We start from the raw sequence: 17,517 nt of genomic DNA, 5'->3' as shown, positions 1-17,517 counted from the left end.
GTACTGATAGTGATTTGACACATGTAAGGTTACTTGATAAAAAAAACCAAAGAATTTTTTCCTTGTCAACATCTTGGAGCTGATACCAAAGAAAATCCATGTTCTGCTGCATAAAGCAAAAAAGGAATTCCCAAAACTTTATGCTGCAAACTGTTATTCTTCTGAAGCCTCCCCCAAAACGATAATAACAATGTTTTTGGTGTCATTTGGTGGGGATAGGTTAAGAGGTGGAACAAACTTTAATGAGTTGAAGCACCCCAACTGGCTTATCAAGTATTGGGCATGACCATTCTCTCTTGGTAACAACCCCACAATAGGCATGGTAGAAAGTAGAAACAGAGAGGGTGTGGCTCCTATACTCCACCTTCTGCTATCTGTTTTTCTCAGTTTGAAGGTAAATTACAGGTAAGGTAAAGAAGAGAGGAGTAACCAAGAAGGAAGATAATGTCTGGTGAGATTGCTAGATAGGTGAGCAAATACCAAGTTGGGTGTTTTGTTGTTGGAATCAGTTGAACCACAATGAAGGAAGAGTGCCAACAATTAAAAGAAAATAACCTATCAAAGCCCATTTCACATGGCACTGTCAAGTGTAATGTATTGCATGGACAAACATAAGGGGAGTAGGTTGTGGAGGTTATCTACCAGCTTTAAAAGTTTATCACAGGGGGGCCACTCACTTGCTTAGGATAATGTGCGATGGTTAGGGCTGTCAGCGGGTTGGATCAGGGCGAACTCAAATTTGACCCGGACCTACCCATATAACTAATAACCTAGTTCCGATTTTCTCAGGTCACCAAAATAAAATCTCAAACTCTGACCCATATATATATATATATATATATATATAATACTCAAGTCAGGTCAGTACCTAAGAAAGAGGCCAGGTCAGATTGGGTACCTAGCAAAAATCATGACCCAAACTCGGCCCGCATATTGCTCAAGTTGGGTTCAGGTCGACCCGAATATTATTCAGGTTGACACTTTCCATGCCCATACCCAAGAATTCTGGTTAGGTCAGATGGGGTACCCGATGCAAACTGGGCCTGTTGACAGCCCTAACGGTGGTTCATACTTTTCTGGACATTTTATGAATGATTCCCCTGTTCTCACTGGCATATTACCGCCCAAGGAAGTGCTTTCCTAAAAGGCATGAATTGATCCTACACTCTAACAGGTTTTCCTTTGATTATTTAAAGAGGCCATTTTTTTTTTGCAGCATCGCTGCATGCTTATCATGCAGCTTTGTTACTGCTGACCATCCATCTCAACATTTCTTAAGATGGACAACGCACCCATCTTGGATGATTGTTAGGCAGGTTGTTGCATGTCCACCATGCAGCCATGCTGCATATACTATAAAGTTGATTAGCAATGTCAACAAGCCAGATATGGTTCCAACATACACTTATTAGTCAGATTACAAAAAGATGCATTTTAAAAAATGCCTTACAATTTACCAAATTCGTCAAACTGACAATATCATTGGTTCTTAATTTTTTTCTTTATGCTTTTATCTCTCCTAGGTGCAATTTTTTTATTTGTGCCGGTCATAATGCAAAAATAATACACTCACGGAACTCATTAACAAAATTGTATCTAAGGTTGCGATTTTTCAAAAAATATTATGAAATTTCAAACAATTTGTAAAACTCATAATAAGTTTTGCATGATCACTTGCGAAAATCATAAAATTTGTGAAAGTCCAATAATTGCAAAATTACGGATGAGTATTGCATGAAGTATTGCAAAATTCTAAAAATATTTGCAAAAGTCCAATATTGCAATTTTTTTTATTTGCATCACACCTATATTACGAAATTTATTTTTCATGCAAAAATTTGAATCATATAAATACGTGTTTAAGTTTTCTTTTTTTTCTCGTTTGTATTTGGAAAGAGCTGTAGCCCAATCCTTCCTCCTCTAGAACCCCAACCCTTTCGACGATTTCTGTGAAAGTTGTTCGTTTCACCTCGTGCAAGGTTGTGGCATCTTTCTTCTCCACTTCTCTTGATTAACTATTAAGGTTGTTGTATCTTTTTATTTTTTTTGTTTATCGTTTAGGGTTTACGAGCGTTAGGAATTTTTGTATATAGTTACTTATTTTTGTCTGTTTTGCTTGTCAATATTTGGTGATTTTTATCAATATTTATCTCTATTTGATTGGGGCTAGGGTTTACAAATTTTATGATTTTCATAAGTGATCGCATGAAACTCGTCATGAGTTTTGCAAATTATTTGAAATTTTGCAATCTTTTTGAAAAATCATGACCTCATATGCAATTTTATTGACGAGTTTCATGCGTGCATTATTTTAGCGTCATAATGTGCAAAAATAAAAAATTTGCACCCTCTAGAGGTAAAAGTGTAAAGAAAAAATTAAGAACCTACAATATTGTTCATTCGATGGATTTGGTAAAGTGTGAGGCATTTTTTAAAATGTATCATTTTTGGCATTCTCTACCGTCATTTTTAGTGAGCCCCATTTGGTTTGAATATTTTACATCCAAATATGAATCAAAATCCAAAGTTCATTAATATTTGATCATAAATGTATCCATTTGGGTAAATAGCCTAGTTCTTAACGGCTTGGGTTTGAAAAACAACCCATGATCCAGCCCATTGGCCCAATGAGCCATGTTCAGAGGGTCTATCCAGCCTGGACAAAACTCATTTGTAGGTTATTTTTTAATGAAGTTCATAAATCAATTCTTATTATATAAAAAACAATGAATTAAATGAAAGATTAATGCACCCAGCTAATTATCTTTTTATTTTTCATATAATCAATACAACTAATTAGGTAAACAATAATAGTTATGAAGTTACTATGCAACCGGCTACTAAAATATTAATTAGGTATTTTATGTTCATTGGGTCGGCCCGGTAGTCTGTGGCTGACCCGAGCCTAGCCCATGTATATATCGGGCCGGGTTTCGGCCCGGTAGCTAACTGGTCAGAGCCTAAAACCTTGACGCAAACCTGGCAAACTGCCCACCCCTAATGGGAAGAGTGACCTGGCCATGACAGAATAAAATACAGGCATATAAAAAGTTAAAAAGATAGGAAAATATATAAAATGTACAAAAGGAATATCGTAAAGTTAATAAGTTCTTATTAGCAAAAAAAAAAAAATGGTATGATAGTTGGGGTTCCGGGGCAGCACCCCCGAAAAAAAAATGAGATAAAATAAAAAATGGCTACAATTATTAATAAAAAACTATTTCATATGGATAAATCAAACTATTTGCTGCAGTCAGGGCTGGGCTGGGCTGGGCTAGGACTGAGGGCTGGGCTAGGACTGGGCTTTTTTAAAAAGATATTAAAAAACTAATTTTAAGTATTTTTTATATTTATAAAAAAATAGCAGATTCACGAGTGATTTTCTACCGATACGATACGTAGCTCACCGATACTGACAACATTGGCAAAACCACATAGAAGTCAATCTCAAGATAGGAGCTTTCCCTGTTTCAAAGTATATATGTGCAGTGGTATTAATAAAGCAGTTTTGACATAGATGGTTATAAGCATGATATCATTTAGTTAATTATTCTAATGCACTGACGTGGATTACGTCTGTGAACAGGTTGGAATATGGACAGCTTGAATCTAGTTAATATAAACCGTTTAGATTAGGGTCTGATGTAGCCAATCCAAATCTGACTAATTGGATATTGGCTAATTCGGATTCAGATGGAAAAAAAGCTATACTGAATCCTAAAAAAGCTAATACTGATCCTAGATATACACGCCCTTCATTTGGTTTCCTTGGATATCGTCAAAAGGAGGATTTTGGAGCAGAGAAGTATCTTCCATGGAAACATTTTCCTACAAAATTCTTACAAATGCTTAGTGTTTAACTAGTCAAAGTTTTGCAAAGTGAAAGTGCTAACAAGCCCACAAGGGCTCGTCCAATTGGTTAGGGAGAGCCTAGGGATGTCCGGAGGCCCTAGATGTCACAAGTCTGATTTTTTGTTGGAAACAAAGCCAATACGGGTGGGCATTGGGCTTTGAGCATGACCCAGCCCGGAAACTTCCTGGCCCATTGAGTAATCCTGAGTTTAGGCCAGCTTCTTAATGGGGTTAAGTTTGGAAAGCAACCCATGATCCGGCCCATCCGCTTAATGGGCCAATGTTCAGTGGATCGGTCCAGCTCAGCGCAAACCAATTTGTTTTAGATAAATGTATGCATGGTAATGCATAGTCGTATTAATGCATCTAATTAGGTAAATAGTAATATTTAGCAACTTACCATGCACCCAACTAATCGTTTGTTATGAGTTGTTAGTGCACGCCACCTTCACCTTGTGTTGAGACGTTGCAGAATAAAGTCAACAGGGACAACTCTTTAACTGCGACAAAAGTCACTGTTATTGACTAGCATTAACGAAGAACTTTAGATATCCCCGTGAATGCCTTGGCTATGCACAAATGTCATCGTTAAAGACATGTCTATAATGGCACCTTTATATATCATCGTTATAAGTATGTTTATAATGGCTGCATTATTTGCCCATTAAATATATCACTGTTATAAACATACCTATAACGGCACATTTAGATATCGCCGTTATAGACATGTCTATAACGGTGACATTATATGGCCGTTAATTATTGTTGATAAAAAACTTATACGATAATATTTGACGGGCATATAATATTGCCGCTATTGATATATAACGGCGAGATATAAATCTCGTTGTTATAGCCTCATCTATAACGGCAACATTATATGGTCGTTAATTATTGCCGTTAAAAGTTTTTTACAGTAATATTTAATAGGCATATAATATCGCCTCTACTGATATATAACAACGAGATAAAAAAGCTCGTCGTTATAGCTTTTCTTTCTAACAACGACATGTTTGTTGTTGTTATAGCCTTTCTCTCTGACGACATGTTTGTTGTCATTATAGCCTTTCTCTATAACAACGACATTTATGTCACCATTATAGCCTATTATTTTAAAAGGGCCCAACAAACCTTTTCTCTCTCTCTCTCTCTCTGATCTCTCTGCACTCTTGTCGAACCAACATTGACTGTTGTCGGAGTGCCTGCTCTCTCCTCTCTCTCTCTATGATCTCTCTGCACTCTCTTCGAACCGGTGTCAGAGTGCCGACTCTCTCTCTCTCTCTCTCTCTCTCTCTCTCTCTCTCTCTCTCTCTCTCTCTCTCTCTCTCCTTCTTCTTCTTCTTCCTCCTTGGCCTCCTCCTTCTCTTGTCTTTCTGAGAGGGCCCAATAAACCGGGTTGAAAACCTCAGAGGGCCCTAGTTTTGTTAGTTTGAGATGATGAGAATGACACTAGGTACCGCTTGCACAAATTTCAAACAGATGTGCTAAAAAGTTCAATTGGGGAAGAGGAATCACTCTTCTGTTTGTTCATAAACTGTTAACTAAATATTTTCTTCCATTTTTAAGCCTCCAACATCTGGGGATTACTTTCACTAAGGCTTGCAGACGACAAGATATTACCCTTCAATTATCAAACTACACTTCATTTTAGGGGCATTTTTTTAGAATTTTAGGACCATTTTATAAAATTTTAAAAATTTGTGTTTTTATCTATAAATGCCACTAATCAAAGGTTCTTTTGTTGAATATAGTGGGGTCGCCGTCTATGAATATGGATCAATCATGGATACACATTCATAACATAAGTTTTGAATCTTATACATCTGGAATTGATCGATTCATTGAAGCATCACGTGCTTATATCGATTCCATTGGTAGAATGTGATGCCCATGTCAGGATTGCAAGAATAAAAAATATAAAGTTCTACCATTGATTAAGATGCACTTGACTGGACGCGATTCTACCATAAAATATATTCGGTTTCATATGAATGTGTCTCAAACCCATGTAGATGCAGTACATGTATATCATGATGAGAGCAAGGATACGATAGAGGTTCATTATCAGGTCGAAGAAATGTTAAACGACATTATTATGGGGACAACATTGGATCCAACTTCAGACGATGAGACTCCCTCAAGACTTAACGATGATGGCGAACGATGTTCTTATTCTCTAAGTTTATTTTTTTCATATAGTATAATGTTTATTATGATGACTCTAATAGATTCTGAATTTTTTGTTTGCAAACTGAATTACATGGACAGGAACCGATGATGAGTGTATCCTATAAAGTAGTGGATCATTTTTGTACCTCCAGAACTGTAACATTCCTAAAAAATCTAACCTTTTAAAAACTTTTTCAAATCTCAAATTTTGAGAAAAATTTAAGACTTTCTTTTTATTATAAAGTTTCGTATGATTCTCGAGATTAATGTATCAACGAGTTTATCTATGACCATATTCCAATCATTTCAAATACTAGACGGCCCGTTTGAGCGCAAGCGCGAACGTATATTAGCCTCTCAGTATCAGATATAGTACAAAATCATCTATAGACACAACTCGGTTGAGGTTATTACTTTAAGGATCTTCACACGTAAGAAAATACAGAAGACAAAATTCATTTAAGGTTTAAGATATTTGAGGAGTTACGTAAAGATTTGAGATTTTAGAGTCATACACGCAATTATCGCATACGGAAAGACAACATTCATAAGGATTCAATACTCAATTCATACATATTTGTACAAGCATAATTAAGTCAAATCACATTTGACAGTGTTCAGTATGAAACACATGCACATGCTTCTCAAATAATTCAGGATATTAGAGTCCCTCACAACATAGCATATGTTTCTAAAAGAATGCATATTATAAATAGGTCAAAGTCTCATTCAACCATCTCAGCGTACTTGATATGCACATGCTTTCAAGTGTAATAAGACATAACAGTCTATAAAAAAACTAAGCATTCACAAATTTTTTCTCGAAAGAGCATACTCATGTCCAACTTATGACTATGATATGCATTCCTTCAATCATCAAATTATTAGGTTCATTCTCAGGACATCATTGCACTCTTGTATTTTAAGATATATAAGAAACAAGCCATAACTTGGCATTTTCCATATATATCACACACACAAGCACCTCACATGCATCAACAAGCCTGTGACTTACATCAACAAGCCAATCACATGACCATAAACATGTCTTTTTCATTTACATATGAAATTCATATGCAATGACATATGCAAACCTTAGTGGTCACTACATGTTCACATCTGTATGTTTATGCATATGATAGCAGTAATTTTAAAAATCTAATTCATTATTTCTTTTGTTTATTTAGACACATCTGGTACAAAAGAGTGTATAGATATTGAGAAACAATCATAGGAGTATTTATTATTCTATATATTTTATTTGCCCTACTATGGCTTAATTGGTTCTTTTTCGAGCGATTCAATCATGCAATACAGTGGTTGAGAAAATAGATTCATGATCTCAAGTTTTGGCATACGCTAAACCAAAATCATTAACTAAAATCGAGCATGCATCTCTAACTCTGCAAAGTTGTGGTAGTACCACCTAGGACTCATTGGTAGACATGTCTCCTAACCTCCGTGAGATGGGGACAAGAGACGTCATCAACCCTCTAAAACTCAATATGTCTCATGAGGCTTGCACCACCCTTTCCTTTCTTATGAAGACAAAGTGATCAAGACGGACCCAGCCATCTCATGAGATCGGGATAAAAATCAGTCATTTTTTAGAGCCTGACTTCACAGGCGCCTCAAATGGACCCATGATTCAGTGTTATCTTTATTATTAAGTCATAGGTCACATTCTAGTGCCATTATCTCAAAGGATGACCCTCTAATACCTTCATGCATGACTAATCAGTTCATGTTATATGCATAACTTATTCTTACATGCTCTCATGCATACTATATGTCATCTTATAACTATGCCCTCATGTATACATGATATATTCATTTTTACTTTCATGCATGATCCTATCATGTCATGATTCATATACACGTGCTCTCATGCATAATCCTATTATGTCATGATTCATCTACATATATTCTCCTACATGATTCAACTATAACATACTTTCATGCATGATTTAGTCACAACATGCCTTATGCATGATTCAACTATATATGTTTTTACGCATGAAATATGTCACAGGTAATTCAATTTCTCATATATAATATATATCACATCATAATTCAATACACAAATAGGATACATGTTAGGACTTATTCATGTTGACACACATAATTCATTCATTTCAAAGTATACATTTGGGATACATACTTTACATATATGATATGTTTTATAAAATTATTGTTTTATATAAGCATTCACAATAGTCATGTCAATTACATCAATCATGCAATATTCATTTTACGCAAATGCATGCTCAAACATATACCTGCAACAAACACACTTCATATTCTACTATCTAAAATCATGACAAACATGATCTCCTGAACCACAACAAGAAAAATACTTTTATTCTCTTACATTCAAATCATGCTCAGCATAATCTCCAAAATACAATCACAATGGCCCTAGATATCCACAACTAAGTGGTGTGTGTGAGCATAAAGGTGTTGCATATAATAAAATAAACTCACTCTGGGATGCATTTGCACCTTATATATTTACCATAGATATTTATCAGATTTGCATTTTGCATTGTATTTAATGCACATGTCTTTTCTAACTGCAAGCGATAGTTAACAATAAGTATCATTTTATTTTAATTTTATACCTGCAAATCAATTAGCACCTAGAAAATACATAAAATTCTAAGCATTTATGCTATTACAACTAAATTAATAAGTACTTCTAAGCACATTTCATTTGCGAACACAAACTATGCACGTGCACCCGCAAAGACCACATTAGCAATGTGCATGTTAGCATGGTTAACTACGCACATTTGTGCACACTCAAATGCATGTTTATGACATAAAATTACAAAATCAAAAGCATATTTATAACTTGTATAAAACTCATTTTGAATTGAAGTTTCAAACATGCATATCTGACTTTTGAAACACTTTTAAAACCTTGTTCGAAAACCACATTCAAACCCGAAATATGGTCTCACTTAGGCATTTCATCGAACACTTAGCGTGCAGTGAAATTCCCAAGGCATAATCTAAATTTCTGAATCATAAAGCATGTTTAACAATGTTAATGCGCTAAACTAATCATGTTAAAAATATAATCAATGCATTTGCTAATTTATTTTATGCAAAACCATCAAATTAGGCATTTATAAACCTAATTCATTAAATATGACAATATGCTACGATATTTAAGCAACATAACATTAAAACACACCAGATTAATACCAAACAAAAAGAATGTATATTCTATAAATTTAATTTAGAAATCCTACCTTTGTAAATTGACAAAAATATGTACTGAAACCCAAAAAGTCAAAGGCCTCACAAAACCATAATGAATTTGTCGCTTAGGCAAATCACTAAATACTTGGTGTGCGACATGAAACACCAAGCAACCCACAAGAATAGGGTTAGCTGGGCATCCTCTCACAGTGGAAAAGTGCTCCAACACTACACACATAACGATACACTTGTCAGAATATGCTTTCGCACAAAAACAATAAAAAATACAACACAAATCGGTAATCCGATTATCAAAAAACCACAAAACAATATACCAAAAATCTAAGCATGTTGTCCAATGCACACCCATAAGGCAACCAATTCCAAGAAAAATATTGAATTCCCTTGGAAATTTGATCTGAAACAGAAATTTTGAAGGAATTGGTGGCTAAACGAAAGAGACTCACACTGTCATGGCTGACAGGGGTGTCATCAGCAGCCAGACATGATTCTCAATGCTAAGAATCGGGCATGTAAAACGAGGAAACCAAAATGAATGAAAACATGGCAAGAAAAATAGTAAAACAACGAAAAATCACTAGATAAAATAGATGTAATGAACATAACATACCTATGCACGCTATCAGATGGGAAACAAGTCCAACCTTCTGGGCATATATTCGAATGTAAGGAAACACATACAATAACCAAATAAGCTTGATTAGGCAAAATGGCCTAGAGAAATCGACCCTAAAAATTGATGAAATTAGAAAGAACAAGGGAATGGGGTAGAGACTCACCAAAATAGGGCATCGATGGTGGTTGTGTATGTAGCGTGAAACCAAAAAAAAAAAGGGGCATTCAAGGGTTGCCAATGGCTTGGATAATGGAAATTGAAGACTACGATCTGATGAAGAATGCAACTTTTGTAGAACATCCCTAAGAGAGTTGAGTTTAGAAGAGTGAACATTAGGAAATCAAAATCCAAAAACGAAAAAAAAAATAGTGAAAAGGGAATTTTAGCTGCGTTTGAAAAGGAGAGTAAAGAGGGTCAGCTCGGGTTTGCTAAAATTAAACACAAGGCCAAAAAAATAAAACGAAGGAGAAGGGATTAACCTCTCAAAAAAATTGAAACAGAAAATGAAAAAGGAGAGAAGGAGATGGAACTCACCTTCATGCGTTCGGTTGTTTGGGAGAAGAAGGAAGAGATGAGGGTGGCCAGCCTCCACTTGCAACTGGTCCTCACGGAAATTCGATAGAAAGAGAGTGGTCTCCAGCAAGCAAGAGGAGGGCGGCAGTTGTTGGTTGTGCGGCTCTCAGCATGGATGGTGAGTGTCGCCCCTTTTGAGGAAGGGGATTGAAGAGGAGAGGGAGCTTCTTAATCATGCTAAGGAAATCTAAGAGAGAGTAGCACCCCCTACAAAAGTTGAGGCGAATGACGACTTTGCTTTCATTGGCATTGATGATGGCAACACACCACCTGCACTGAGCAGAGTGAAAAGAAAGGAGGGTTGTTCGGTTGTGGTGAGGAATAAGAAAAAAAGGAAACACTAGGGTGCCAACCAAATGGGAAAGTAAGGGAGGTCAGGTGCCCTAGTAGCCCCGCCTAGGACCCACCCTTACGCGCCTTTCTTATTCGGGTCACATTTGGATCTATTTGGGTTCAAATGAACCAAAACACAATTGGTCATCTCTAATATGTGTGTGTGTGTGTGTGTGTTATACTTATCTCAATATCGTCTAAAAATAAATCTATAACTAACTATAATTTTTTTTACTACTTAAACCCCCTAAACATCAAGTTTGGTTCGATCCATTTAGGTCTAACTTGTATAGATTTCGGGTCCATTCTAAAATTTATATTTTTTTCTAAAAGTTTAATTTTCTTATCTTATTAACACCAAAATGGATATACTAATTCTAAATAGTTCATGGTTTTAGTACTTTCTAAAATACTAGTTTATTCGATTAAAATATTTCTTATATATTATTTTATGACCAAAATGCCCTTCATTAGAATTTCTTTTGAAAACCACCAAAATGCATCTAGTTGGGTTCAAAACACTTTGGTAACACATTGATGAGTCATAATTCACTAAAATAAATATTTTTTATGATAATTTTAATATCTTAACAGTATTTTATTTAAAATAATTTTTGAAATAACTATTTTACCCTTATTGGTTAGAAAATAATAATTGAGCATGTAAAATACCTATAATTAGTATTTAAAAGATAGAAACACATTTCTAACTCAAAAATAAAGTTAATCTCTTTATTTATTTATAATATCAAAATTTTACAGGTTTATAAGAGCTATCGTACGAGGGTAAGTTTTTTATTTCGTAAGTTTATTTTTTTTTCATATAGTATAGTGCTAAATATGTTTGATCTAATAGATTCTTAATTTGTTGTTTGCAGACTGAAATAGATGAACAAAAACTGACTGTGGGTGCGTTCTATAAATTAGTAGATTGTCTTCGTACCTCAAAAAATATCATACGAAGGTAATTTTTTTATTCTCTAAGTTTATTTTTGTATATAGTATAGTGTTAAATATGTTGGATCTAATAAATTCTTAATTTGTTATTTGCATACTGAAAGAAATAGATGGACAAAAGCACTAGAGTATATTTATATTTGAATTGATGTTTGAAGTATATGTTTATATTTGAATGAATGTATATTTGAGGATGTTTGAAATGTATATTTGAATAGATGTATATATGTTTGAAGATGTTTGGCCTGTATTAATTTTTATCATAATAAGACGATGGCATTAGTGTAAAACTGATTATATATTTATTTATTTATTAAATTAATCCAGGTTGACATGTCCCGACCCATGGTGAGACAGGTTGGCATGAACCACTGGGGCCGCCCAATGCATTGCCCACCCCCTAAAGGTCATGGCAGGCACGGAGCAGTCACTCTCTTGGTTTTACCGCTATAGGGTGGAGCCAATTAAGGTTAATCTTTGTAGATTCCTCATTAAAAAGAGAAGAAGGGCCAACAAGATCTGAAGGATCTCAATCTGTGCTGATGGTGGGAAATAATACACTTTCCATGATGCCTATTCTGGATAACAATTATGCCTATTCTTGATAACAGTGTAGAGTTTCAATAATAGTATTTATCAGATCAGTAAGATATTGGGTATATAATATGCATTAAATAAAGTTGGTTATCTTTAGTTTTCACTGAATAGGCTTCATCCAAACATAAAACAAAAATGAAAACTGTTTTTTTTTGGTAAGGCGTCATTTTCTCACAGTTACAAGGCATAAAATATGGCCAAACAAGCCTTAGCAGCAACAGCTGCAACACTACATCATGGGTTACCATGTGATATACACAATACTGTTGTCACTCTACTGGGACCCACAGTTGGCACTCCCACATAGAGAGAGTCAAATAGTTTATGCTTCAATGCATAAAAAGACAACCGACTGCATGAGCTGTGGACAGAAGAGAGCCCCTAGCTAGCCATTTGTCATGTACTTGAAGAAGATACTAGAAATTCAAAATTAGTGGCATAACACAGGGTCACTTTTATTTTCTTAAAGAATAGGATGGTCCATTAATGGGCTAGAATTTACTAGGGGTGCACATGGGGATCAAATTGAGGCTTGACAAAGATTAAGCTTAGACAAATCCAAAATCTATGCTGTATAAGACCTTATAGAGATCAACAAAAGACCTAGTCCTGATCCATTTATGTCAAAGGGTAGGGCTGATTAGTTCACTTTGTGCTTGTAATTAACAAGGATCAAGTCTGACATTGACTCTACAAGTCTGATAAGAAACTAGGGGAGTTCTGTGGGGAAGGTTGAACCAGTGAAAGGTCTACTGTGAATCTAGTGGAAGCTTGGCCAACTCTTCTCTAGTTAAGCCTAGGTCTTTAACTAGGAAGCTGCCCCTCTCCCAGCTAAAGACTGCATTTGATTCAGTCGGTCTGATCCTTGACAAGACTATAAAATGAGTTTGCAGAATGGATTTTTCTTTTTCTTTTTACGACCAAGAAAAAACTTCACCGAGAACCAGGTCACTTAATGGGTCTGCTTCCCAGCCTTACATGCCCCCAACTGTGACAAAGCAACAACAACAACCCCCATACGCCGGCAGGTTTCTATCCTGGGCCTTCAGCTTGACGCAGGACCCCGGGTAACCACCACAGTGGTGAATGGATTTGATTATTCATATGGTAAAGCTCAACCAAGCTTAAGAGTTGAACAAGTTTTGCCACTTCTATCCACCAACTTGATTTGATTGTTTTCTCCTAAATCATCATTTTATACACACCTTATTCTACTAATCAGACTCATGGAATTAAGGCTGTGGATGAAGTTCTTATAATCACATCAATTTGGACGTAATGAGACCCAAAGTCCAATTAAACTGAGAGTGGGTGTATGGGTGTCAACGGGTCGGGTTTGGCTTGGATTCAAGTGGAACTAGACTCAAATCAGATTTGAGATGATGGTACCAGCTGGTTTGGACCCGGGTATAATCGAATCAACCATAAGAGAAACCATACCTGAATCCTATAAGGACTACATGAACCAGACCCAGGCCATACCTGGTAAAATAATAATTTTTATCATTTTTACATTGAAAAATTATGGATCTTAATCAGAACTCAGGTCGGTCTCGGGTCTGATATAAAATTTCACAAACCATGCCCGGCTCCATGTATTTAATCGGACCCTTAGGGTCTTCTTATTTATCACCAAACCCTGAGGGTTTGGTAGAGATCAGGTCTGGGTCAAACCCGATCCGTTGACACCCCTAAGTGGGTGTGGATACACTTCAACATGGAACCTTCCTACCTTGGGTTTAACCAATTTCACACTTAGTTTTGGAGCAACAAACAAGAAATTCATCAAAATGTGGTCATTGGCTTAAGCTACAACGTGACTTAGGGACCATATTGTAAGGCTCTAGTCCAACTTGAGTCTGACCAACCACAAGGGTACATGCAATGTCTAAAATCTTTGCATCGGAGGAGAAAATCTCGCTATAAATTGAGGATATTTATTTTATCTCAAAAATCATAGGGAAATATCAGCAAATATAGAAAATGTAGATTTTCTCTCAAGATTAGTGATGACTTACCTTGAGAGATGCTCGGACTTTGGATCTTCTCCTCTGACCAAAAGATTGAGACAACCCATCATTTAATAAATAAGATTAAAAATAAACAAAACAAGAGAGAGAGAGAGAGAGATTTATAATAAAAGATATTAAATAACACAATGAGAGAGAGAGAGAGATTTATAACAAAATAAGAGAGCGATTTATAATAAAAGATATTAAATAACACAAGGAGAGAGATGGAGAAATATTAAAGAACAAAATAAGAGAGAGATTTATAATAAAAGATATTAAATAACACGATGAGAGAGAGAAATGAAGGGGTTTATGAGCATGTTGGTGAGTGGTGCATAGTCGGTTAGTCCTAGTCGTGGCCTCCACTACGAGCCAGAGCTGAAGCTAAGCCAGCCACCTGACGTTGACTATCGTGTTTTAATACTTCTCTCATGAGTCACGACTCCTAAGCCGAGCCGCTTAGCCTCTCATGAGTCACGACTCCTAAGCCGAGCCGCTTAGCCGGCCGCGTCGGTTTGTGCAAGTGCAACCGCCCACCAACACAACTAACTGTCTTTCCTGAAGAGTCAAGGGAACTCAGAGAGAGAGAGAGAGACAGCAACAACACACAAAAACTCTGCTCTTGATTTCAAGGGTTGGGTGTCTCCCATCTTCTTCTTTCCATTGAAAGAAACAAAGGAAATTTCTGGTTGGTCTTTGGATTCTGCAGATTTCTAGTCAGGTAAAACCTCTTGGACTAAACCCACCTCTCTCTCTCTCTCTCTCTCTCTCTCTCTCTCTCTCTCTCTCTCGTCTCCTTTGTCTTTTTGGGTTCCAAGTTTGAGAAAGTAGAAGCATTTGTGTTCTCTGCTATATAGAGTTTGTTCGATATCTCTCTCTTTTTGTTGTGGTCCTGATCCGATTTCGTAGCGTTTTGGAGGTTCACTTTTCGTTTTTTACTTGATCATGAGGAGGAGTTTTGAAGTTAATAGTGGTATCTTCCTTTGGTTCTTTCTTGGACGCGCTGCTGTTGGGTGTTGTAAAATGTGAAGACATGGTGATGGGTTCTGTTTTTACTGGTAGTTTAGATTATTTGATTTTGTGGGTCGTCGTTATTTTTGTGTTTTTGATGGTCTCCATGATGGTGATGTTTGTTTGATTTTGTGGTCTCATTGTTTCTTTTCTTTTGTGATTAAAAAGAGATTTTCTGCTGTCATTCAGTGGGTTTGTTTCTTGCTGTGGTGGAAGATCTTGATTTGGAGTAGTTCGTTTGGTTTCTTGAAATTGTATCAGTTTGTCCGGGGCAATCTTCATTTCCGAATTCGAACCGTTTGGTTGAGTTGGCTTGTCCTTTTGCGAATACAACTTGAATATTGGGTATGACTCTTGTCTATACTGAATACCCTGTTTCTGAGATGTATAAATCTCTGGTTGTACAGATAAGGATTGGTTTGTATCTAAATGTGAATTTGATCGGCTTTAGTAAGAAAATAATTGGTTGTTCATCTGTAAGAGTGCCATCTTTGATAAGGTTTCCATTGATCTAGAGGTTATTTGCTTTTTTCTTAAGTTGGTCTTCTGAATTTCATAAATCAGGGTGAAGGTGGACTTAAGGCACATATTCACCGTTTGGATATGAGCTTTTGTATTGAGTTCACTGGATCAAGATGACTCTTTTTTGGTTGGTTGTGAATCAGATGGCTTTATTGTTAACTAAGGGGAATTACGTTGGTTTCCGTCCACATGTTTGACACCTAGCTTTGGCTGGAGCGGATCTAACTTTTTTTTGGTGTTCCTCCTTTTTCTTGTGTCATTGATCTTTTTGTGCAGGTCAAGGTAATTTCAATTCCTACACTAGCCAGATTTTTCTCTCTGAGGCTGTTGTTGATCTAAGAACCATGACTAGGGAGCTGGTTGACATTCAACCGACTGTACTCAAATTTATGTGTATGTATTTCGACCATATATTCTGATTCGTTAATTGTTATTTCCATCCATCTTAAAGAATGGTTTCTGAATGACTTGCAACAAGTTTCTTTGTTTTTTCCTCCCTTTTTCTTCTCTTTTGTCTTGCATGGCATGATTAGCAAGATGACATTTGAATTAAAAAAAAACTTCACTTTCTGAATTTCAGTGTATGTACCTGTACTTAAGACCTGTGGTAGCACCGCAAGTTATTTGCTAAATTTCATCTTTTCTATGATATTTCTAGTTGAATTAGCTTTTTGTACTAGAAAATGAGAATAAGAATTTTGCCTATGTAACCTTTGGGAAAATATTTTCAGTAGGCATGTAGCTTCAGCAAATGTTCTATTTACATGCAAAAGAAGTCCAAGAAAAATTTTCAAGTTATGTAATGCTTGTGATGTTCAATTGATCAGTATTGTTCCCATAGGTAGTACATGAAGGTCTGGGTTGCCTGCAGATATGATTTGTTTAATGTTAAACATTTATTGGTATTAAATGGTGAACTGAGTGCAGTTTGACATTACTGAGGCAAATGTAGTTTACTTTATCCATATGTTTGTGATAAATCCTTCAAGATTTATATTGAAGCATTTTGCAGCATTCTAGTTGCATGATACCGTGGTATGTTATTGAAACTCCAGATGGCCAGTCTCATGTAGATTGCATTTTCTGAGGGAAGCTAGTCTCCAGAAACAGAGATTCTTGCCAATGTCAAGTTTTCTCTGGTTGAAGAGTTTAACTTAGTAAGGAAGTTTGATTGCCCTTTCCAATGGGGGCTCCGCTTGTCTAGTAGGAGCAGCTAGTGCATAGTCACTTGTATTGTTAAAGGTAATTTCTCGGCGAGGGTATTTCTCGGAGAGATTTTCAAAAGTTTATAAATCTCGGGAATACCTCGGAAGTTTAAAAATTTGAAAAAATATAAATAACAACAAAAAAGCTGAGAAAGTAATAAGTTTTGTATTATTTTTCTTCCAAAAATATAAAGAAACATGTTTTAAAGGTTTTGGAATATAAAAGAAACAAACAAATAGGAAATGAAAACTTAAAACTAAACCCGGGTGCGGGGGTGCGGCAAATATATATATATATATATATATAAAGTCCAAAAGTTGGACATAAATGACCTTGGGTGTGTTGACTGCACCCAGGGTCAGGTTGACCGCATCGGGTGCGGGTGCAGCACCTAGTTGGAGAATCCCTGTGACATATTAAAAAAAAAATCTTGGCAATTTT

Source organism: Nuphar pumila, chromosome 2 (assembly GCF_984573655.1).
Source record: "Nuphar pumila chromosome 2, dmNupPumi1.hap1.1, whole genome shotgun sequence".
Taxonomy (NCBI): Eukaryota; Viridiplantae; Streptophyta; class Magnoliopsida; order Nymphaeales; family Nymphaeaceae; genus Nuphar; species Nuphar pumila.
This window is presented reverse-complemented; position numbering follows the sequence as displayed.